The following is an 8,799-nucleotide window of genomic DNA, read 5'->3' on the forward strand; positions in this document are numbered from 1 at the left end:
CCGCAGGTGCAGCGGCCCCGCGCGCCGGCCCGCGAGCCAGGAGCGCCCGCCCTCCCGCCTGAGTTCCTGGAGCCCGCCTGCGCGTGCGCCGCCCCAGGGGGGCGGGGTCCGGCGGAGTTGGCCCGCCCTCTTAAGGGGCCAGGTCTCTCTTGCTCCTCCCCTCTCCCCTTTCCTCAGTCCCACCACCAATCCCTCTTCTTCACCCGATGGGAATCTCCCCAACCCGGACCCACCTTGCGCCTTCTTATGTGCCTACAGGAGGAGCGATGAATCGGAAGGTAGGGAGTTCCCACGGAGATTGTGCAGTCAACCGGACCCAATGGAGGAGCACTGAAACAGGAGTCTCGAATCTCAGTAGCAGCAGTTCAGCAGCGGCTGACTTACCTTGTGAAAGTCACTTCCACCTGGTCTCAGTTGCTTTGTTTCTAAAATGGGGAGCCTGGATTGGAAAGTTTCCAAGGCCACAATCCAGTGAGTGTTTGCAGAGAGGGACTCAAGTCCTAATCTCTCAGCAGGAGTTCAGAGGCCTGGGAACCTGGGACACCCCCCATCCTTTCCCTGGGGCCAAAGGAGGACCTTTCAGCAAGGGAGAGGTGGTTTCAAGCCTGCGACACTTTCTTTTGGGAACACAGGCAGAAAAAGTCCCTGGCAAAGGGGGTCTTCCTCCCTCCTGCACAGCTCCCTCTTGGGTGATCTCCTCCCTGCACCCACAAAGAAGGGGAAAATTCAGAGCTCTTCTTCCCAGTGATAGTGCAGCCCTCAGATCCAGATCCTAGCTAGTTGAAGGCAGCCTGAACCACAGTGCCTGGAACCCAAAGGCTTAAGTCCACTTGGCCCTGTTACTGACTACCTCATCTATAAAATGGGTACAATAATAAAACAAGTCCAGAGAGAACTGTCCCAAGGATCAGACATCAAAGAACCATATAAGGATGGCTCTTTCAACACCCCTATTGTCCGGCATTGGGCCCAAGGGCCCTGGCCAGAGGGCAGTAGGGCAATGAAAAAGGGATGGGTTCCAGACACATATGGGGGGCTGGACTGAGTGGGTTTGGGTCATGCTGTCTTGCCCTGTGAAGTAGGCAGGGCAACTTTTCACTAAATCATTTTTTTAAAAGATTTATTTATTTTTGACAGAGAGCAGAGCATGAGCAGGGGAAGGGGCTGAGGGAGAGGAAGAGAATCTCAAGCAGACTCCCGCTGAGCGCAGAGCCCAACGCAAGGCTCAATCCCACACTGAGATCATGACCTGAGCTGAGATCAAGAGTCAAGAGTCAGACACTTAACCAACTGAGCCACCAGGTGCCCCTCCACTAAATCATTTGGTAACAGTGTGTGTAGCAGCTTCCCTTAATCAGGAAGCCAGAGCCACCAGAGGGTGGACGCACCCTGCCTGGTCCAAGAGCAGGCAGGACTAGAGCAGGCAGGACTGATCACCTCTGGATACAGCCAAAATCCTCCTGTTGCCTGATCTCAGGGGGGAAAGCCAGAGGGGAAGGAATCTGAGAGGAGTCCGCTCCCAAGCTCCTTTACACTACCTCAGTAATGACCATTGCTAAGGTTTATGGAACCTTCCTATGGGTAAGGCCCCGCTTGGCATATATTCTCATCTAACTGCCACCACAATCGAATGAGGTACACATTACCATCCTCATTTTAAAGACGGACTTTACATTGTTAAGTAACTTGCTCAGGGTCATACAGCCGGTACTATTAAAGCCAGAATTCAGATCCAGTTTTTGACTCCAAAGCCGACTCAGAACGATGAATACCCAAGAAAGCAATGCCAAACCCAGGAGCCTCACCTTGGGATGCATTCGGGCTGCCTAGATTTGGGGGGGGGGGGTCAAGAGATGCAAACAACTGATTTGGAGCAAGCTTTCTGCCTGTAAATCAAGCTCCAAATCAAACAAAGCAAGAGGTCAGAACACTTGTATCCTGGTTGGTCCTGCTAGGTGTTTCTCTTAGGGAGCCCAACTCCCCATTCTTCCACCTCCCCTCCGGTTGCCTACGAGCCAGATCCATGCCTTCCTTCCTAGTGCAAGATTATCTGGAGCTTCAGTTTCACAGAAACGAGGTCTCCTGCTCCCTTCCCTCCCTCATCCTGCCTAGTCCCAACTTCTGGATGTCTCCGCCACCACTGAGCACTGGGGACTGTACTGAGAGCTCTCTGAGGCCGTCTGTCTCCTTCTCTGCATTGTTCTGTGAGCCCAGTACTGGTAGCCTGGGGACACTTAGGGAGACTGCTCTGCCCTCAGGGAGCTGACAGCTTATGGGAGGAAACGAGACACAGTCTAGAAGCATAAAGCTCAGGAGCTTCACGAGGTGGCTTTGGGGAGAAACCCCAACCCTGTAACGTGCCTGTACCAGTCTCTTTCCAGATCTGGAACTTGAGGAGAGTTGCCCACAGCAGAGTGACTGCAGGGAGCAGGGCTTGTCGGGTCTCGTTCTAAGTGGAGGCGGACAAGCTGCCTGAGGGAGGCTTATGGGGGTGCCCTTAAGAATCTCCACCATGAGATGGCTGCACTGGGGGGCATACAGGGGGGCAAGGAAGGCAGCTGTGGGATGGTGACGGGCAGCCTGGCTCATACCTGCAAACAGGAGCTCAGCCAAGAGTGGTGGATGCTGCTGAGTGATTGGGCTGAAGGTTTTTTGTTCTTTTTTTAATGGACCAATGTTTTCTTAAACTCCTGTTGCACCTCCTGGGAGGTGAACTGAATTCAACAGGTTCAGTGGGTTTTGACTGAATTTTTTTTAATGGAAGAGGACACTAATACAATAGAAAACATCAGAATGTAATTTTTTGAACTTTTTAATGAAAGTATGACATACATCCAGAGAAGTGCAAGAACTTGCACATTTCACGAAGTGAATGTACCCAGCACCCAGATCAAGAAACAGGACATATATGGGGCACCTGGGTGGCACAGCGGTTAAGCGTCTGCCTTCGGCTCAGGGCGTGATCCCGGCGTTCTGGGATTGAGCCCCACATCAGTCTCTGCTATGAGCCTGCCTCTTCCTCTTCCACTCCCCCTGCTTGTGTTCCCTCTCTCGCTGGCTGTCTCTATCTCTGTCGAATAAATAAATAAAATCTTAAAAAAAAAAAAGAAACAGGACATATATAACCAGCATCCAGACGTACCTCCAAATCTAATTTTTAAAGTAAATGTTATTAACCTAGCATGCCCTTCATACTCAGGGTTTATTTTTTTAACTTTCTGACAACCCTCCTCGCTCCCCAAACGCACAATGGCGGAGAGTTTTGTCTGCGAATAGACTGTCGCAGGCGCAGGGATAATGCCCATGGTGCAGTAGGTGCCAACAATATTGGATGAATTGCATTTACAGATAGTAAAGGTTTTGGTTTTTTGTGACCCTTTTGTTTCATTATATACACACACGTGCTCTACTTCTTGATACAAAATCTATTTCTGTAGGTCACAGTCAAAAACTTGTGCTCCAAAAAGCCACTGCTCCAGCTTGAGAAAGTTGGGAAGGCTGTGATTCAGGCAGGTGAGAGCATGGGGAAAGCAGAACAATGTCCTAACCAGATCAGCGCTTCTCAAACTTCAGTGTGCAACTGAATGACCTGGGGATCTTGTCGAAATGCATATTCTGATTCAGCAAGTAGAGAAGGGGATGCTGAGATTTGACATTTCTGTCAAGCTTCTACACTTTGAATAGCAAGGCTTTGACCCAGAGATTTTCAATAATGCTACACGTAAGAATCACATGAGAAGCTTTTAAAAACACTGATGCCCACGGACGCCTGGCAGGCTCGGTTGGTCGGTAGAGCATGTGACTCTTGATCTCAGGGTTATGAGTTCCAGCCCCGCACTGGGTGTGGGGCCTACTTAAAATAAAAAAACAAAAATGAAACACTGATGCCCAGGCCCCACTCCAGAATAATTCAATTGGAATCCCTGGGGGCGAGGCTCAGCACCTATAGTTTTTAAATACTCCCCAGGTGATTCCAGGAGGCAACCAGAAATGGCAGCTGCTTGGTCCCCTGCACAGCCCCAGCGCCTAGAATAAAGCTTGAGCTGAGGTGAGAGGGGAGTGAGGTGTGGGGTCACGTCTGGTATCTGAGCAAACAATCCAATTTGACAAAGGGCAGAAGATTTCTTAGGAAGGGACCATCTGTCTCTTAGTGGAGGTGAGGGGAGGGATTTCTGAAGGAATTCTTGGGCATGGGGCTATCTGCTAACCCAGGCCATGGCCTCCCAGGACTAGGAACATACCGTGCCTTGACCCTATCAAGCAAGTCAGAGCTCCCTGGAACTGCTCAGATAGGCGGGGCTCACGTGCCCCCAAGCAAGTCAGACAGTTTCAAAACCTTACTAGGGCACTGGGAGGAGGTGCTGCCAGCGGCTCCCACGCGCCTGCCCCTTCTGCCGAGCCTCGGAAAAAGCCAAATGAGCCAAGAGATGACAAAGCCTCCATCAACAGTGGCTATTCACAACGGCGCACCACAGACCTGGGTTCTGACGCCCCCTGGTGGACACCTAGAAGTGAAGCTTAGTAACCAACAAACGGACCCGTGGGGACTACGTACTCAGGATTTATCATGCGTCCAGCCAGTGTCCCTCACAGTCCCGTAAGACGTGGCCTAATGTGCATAATCCAGAAACTGCTACTGACTAAACATATGAAAGACTGGCTCCTTTTATGCTCTATCTACTCCTTTACGCCCCCGAAATCTGCAATCTGGCTTCCCCTGAATTCACAGTACTGAGTTTAGAAATGAGGAGCTCTCAGGGCTTACCCTTAAATGACGAGCTATTTCATCCTTTTGTACCTCTCTTTCTCTGTTTAAATCTCCCCGTTGGTAGCGTAGACACAGCACAGTCCTTTGCTGCCTTTTCCTCTCTCCTGCTCCAACGATGACCGTCCCGGAGAAGCCCCTCCCAGCTGCTTTTTGAGACACCCTCTCAGCTTGGTAGCTCATGTCCACTAACACACACACCTCTGAGTTCACGAGGCCTGCACAGATAGAGCATCCCGCATCTGTGGCTGCCTCCGGGGGGACACTGACTCCCAGACACCTGGATTTGGTTACACCAATCTGAGGAAGTGGCAATGGAATCCAAACTCTCAAATGCAGCTGTCTCCCTTACTCCCCTAGCTCTCTCATTGGCCCAGAAACCAGACGCAGATCTTTGGCAACCTCTTTAGCCATCTCGTCCTACCGCACTCTCTGCAGACCCCAAACATTGCAGGGTCCCACCCTCCCTCCTGCCTTCTCTCCTAGCTTCCTCTCAGCCACCACCTCAGTGCAGTTCGGGAGAACCTGGGCCCAGGGCCCAGCTTCAGCACACCATTTCTTCATTTAAATGGTAATCAAGGACCTACGCATCTACCTACACATTTACTTCCCTGTGAGGTGGAACAAATCCTTTCATCAGTGGACCTCTGTTTCTCCCTTCCCTGGAAGATTGTAAGGATTCAACAAGATGATACTGTGATAGGTGTATTCCCTTGAATGGTGTTTTCCCATAAATGTCCTTTCATGATCCTACCAACTCAGTCTCTTTGCCTCCATCTTAATTCTCTACTAATTTTTCTAAAACACCTGTTAATCACATTACTCCCTTACTCAAGAACTTTCAGTTGCTCCCCAGTTCCCCCTAAGTAGTCTGCAACTCACAGCAGGTGATTCATCCTGGTGACAGTGAGAAAGTGAGTCCAGATGGGCCAAGAGTCTGAAACTAGAGGTCACGACAGGTCTGTGGGTTAGAACCCAAGAAAATTCTGTTTCCAGAAGACAAGGCAGTCAGTACGTTGGAAATCAGAGAAGCAGCTAGAACAGCAGATACAAGTCACAATCAGCAAGGATACTAACCTGTAAGTCCTACAAGGGTGGGTTTGCCCATAGTAAAAGGGCAAGTTCCTAGAACGTTAGTTTTAGTTGTCCAAGACACCTCAATATCTACAGCCCTAAAGGAGGTGAGTAGATGGTGAGACCCAAGGGGAACACCCAGGACACCTGAACAAGTACCTGAAGATTGCCTCCAAGATAAGTTCAGATTAACACAGTCATATCAATAGCACAGCTGTACTCTTGGGAAGGGGAAAAAGGATTATAAGGGTACCCTTAAAGGAGAGAATTGAATCTGAGTTTGAAAGAGGAAACGCACATTCTCAGTGGGAGAGGGATTTTGTGTGAAAGCTAGAAAGGCCATCAGAGACCATCAGGCCTCATATAGAAGTGAGGGAACTGAGGGGCGTAGCAGCTCACCCAAGGACACCCAACAATTTAAGAGTGGTGACTAAACTTGGATTAGAATCTCCATGACCCAGATACAAACTCTAATTTTCTTTCACCCAACTCCCTAACCCCTCTAGCGCATACAAGTATGCCATGCCAAAGCTGAGCTGTAGAAACAAACCTGAGAGAGTGAAAATATTTTAGTGGAGGGACACCTGGGCGGCTCAGTCGATTAAGCATCAGACTCTTGGTTTCAGCTCAGGTCATGATCTCAGGGTCATGAGGTCAAGTCCTGCGTCAGGCTCCACACTTATGATTCTCTCCCTTTCCCTCTGCTCCCCCACCCCCGCTGGCTAGTGTGCTCTCTCTCCCTCTCAAATAAATAAATAAATAAATAAATAAATAAATAAATAAATAAATAAATAAATAAATAAATTTTAGTGGAGCTGAGGACTTACATGTAAGAATTACATGTAAGTCTCTATACCCTTGGTTGGGAGTGTTGAGAAAGCTCCTTAAGGGATTTGTTGAGGGGACCAGCTGGATATCAGGAAAGGCTATGACTGGATTCCAGCACAGGGACAGGTTAGACTGTTAGGGCCTCCCTGTTACCTTCCAACTGGCACATACATGAACATACCCACATACACTTTCTTCTTGAATACTGGTAGTCGACATAGATAATAGTCACAATTTGAGCTGATGGGGTTCCTGGTCCTTGGTGTGGGCACTTATGTAGGACAGACTTTTCAGCAGGGAGAGGAACAGGAAACAGGGCAGCAAGTACAGAGAAAAGGAGGAGCCAGGGGAATGATGCTGCATCAAAAGGTATTATAGAGCCTTTTTAGGAATTAAGGAGGCCTTTTATGTGTGGAGAAAATACTGTTGGTCAGTTTGTAAATTACCTTATGATTGGTTTAGGCTATTTCTTTGCCATGCAACCATAATTTGTATAAAATTGGTTTATCCATCTTTGCCCACATAGCACCTGTTTTGGTTTTGTTTTGTTTTATTATTTAAAGTCCACTTCGTCTGATAATAATATAGCCACCCAGCTTTCTTTTGGTTACTATTTACATAGAATATCTTTTCCCATTCTTTTACTTTAAACTTTTTTGTGTCCTTACATCTCAAGTGAGTCTTTTGTAGACAACATATAGATGGATCCTGTTTTTTTAATCCAATCTGCCAATCTTGCCTTTTGATGAGAGATTTTAATCCATTTACACTTCATATGATTACTGATAAAACAGGATTTTTTCCTGCCATGTATCATGTATTTGGTTTCTATATGTCTTTTATGGTTTTTTGTTCCTCAGTTCCCCTATTTCTGCCCTTTTTTGTTTTTATTTTTTGTACTGTGACTTTTAATTCCCTTCTTTCATTTTCTTTTTTTTTTTTAAGACTTTATTTATTTATTCATTTGACAGAGAGAGAGAGACAGCCAGGGAGAGAGGGAACACAGGCAGGGGAGTGGGAGAGAAAGAAGCAGGCTCCCAGCGGAGCAGGGAGCCCAATGTGGGGCTCGATCCCAGGACTCCGGGATCACGCCCTGAGCCAAAGGCAGATGCTTAACAACTGAGCCACCCCGGTGCCCCTCATTTTCTGTATATTTTAAAATTATTTTCTTTTTTTGAAATATTTAATTAATTTATTTATTTGAGAGAGAAAATGCTCACAAGTAGGGATAGGGGCACAAGGAGAGGGACAAGCAGACACCCCACTGAGCAGGGAGCCCAACATGAGGCTTGATCTCAGGACCCTGAGTTCATGATCTGAGCCAAACGCAGATGCTTAACCGACAGAGCCACCCAGGCACCCTTTAAATTATTTTCTTTTTTCTTAAAGATTTTATTTATTTATGTGACAGAGAGACAGCCAGTGAGAGAGGGAACACAGCAGGGGAGTGGGAGAGGAAGAGGCAGGCTCCCAGCGGAGGAGCTCGATGTGGGACTCGATCCCGGAACACCGGGATCACGCCCTGAACCGAAGGCAGGCGCTTAACAACTGCGCTACCCAGGCACCCCTAAATTATTTTCTTAATGGTTACCTTGGAGATTACAATTAACATCTTAAACTTATAACAAGCTAGTCTGAACATCAATTTAATTTCAATAGGATACAAACACTCTGCTCCTATACATTTCCGTCCTTCTCTCTTTATGCCGTTATTGTCACAGATTACACCTTTATATGTTATATGCCCATTGACATAGATGTGTAATTGTTGTTTTATGCATTTGCATATTAAATCATATAGGAAGAAGAGAGAAGCTACATACCGTACCAGAAGTACAATAATACTGGCTTTTATGTTTACCTAGTTACCTTTACCAGTGTCCTTTATTTTTCTTCATGTCTCTCTGTTACTGTCTAGTAACTGTTATTGAGGTTTTCTTGTACGAGATGAGTCACTTCTCTTGCTGCTTTCAAACTTCCTTTTTCTTCTGGTTATGAAAATTCTAATATAATAAGTCCTCTTTTTGAGTTTATCTTCTTTGAAGTTCACTGAACTTGGACATGTAGTTTATGTCTTTCCTCAGATTTGGGAAAGTTCTTTTTGTTTTTTTGTTGTTTTTTAAGATTTTTAA

Source organism: Ailuropoda melanoleuca, chromosome 1 (genome assembly GCF_002007445.2).
Source record: "Ailuropoda melanoleuca isolate Jingjing chromosome 1, ASM200744v2, whole genome shotgun sequence".
In the NCBI taxonomy this organism is placed as follows: Eukaryota; Metazoa; Chordata; class Mammalia; order Carnivora; family Ursidae; genus Ailuropoda; species Ailuropoda melanoleuca.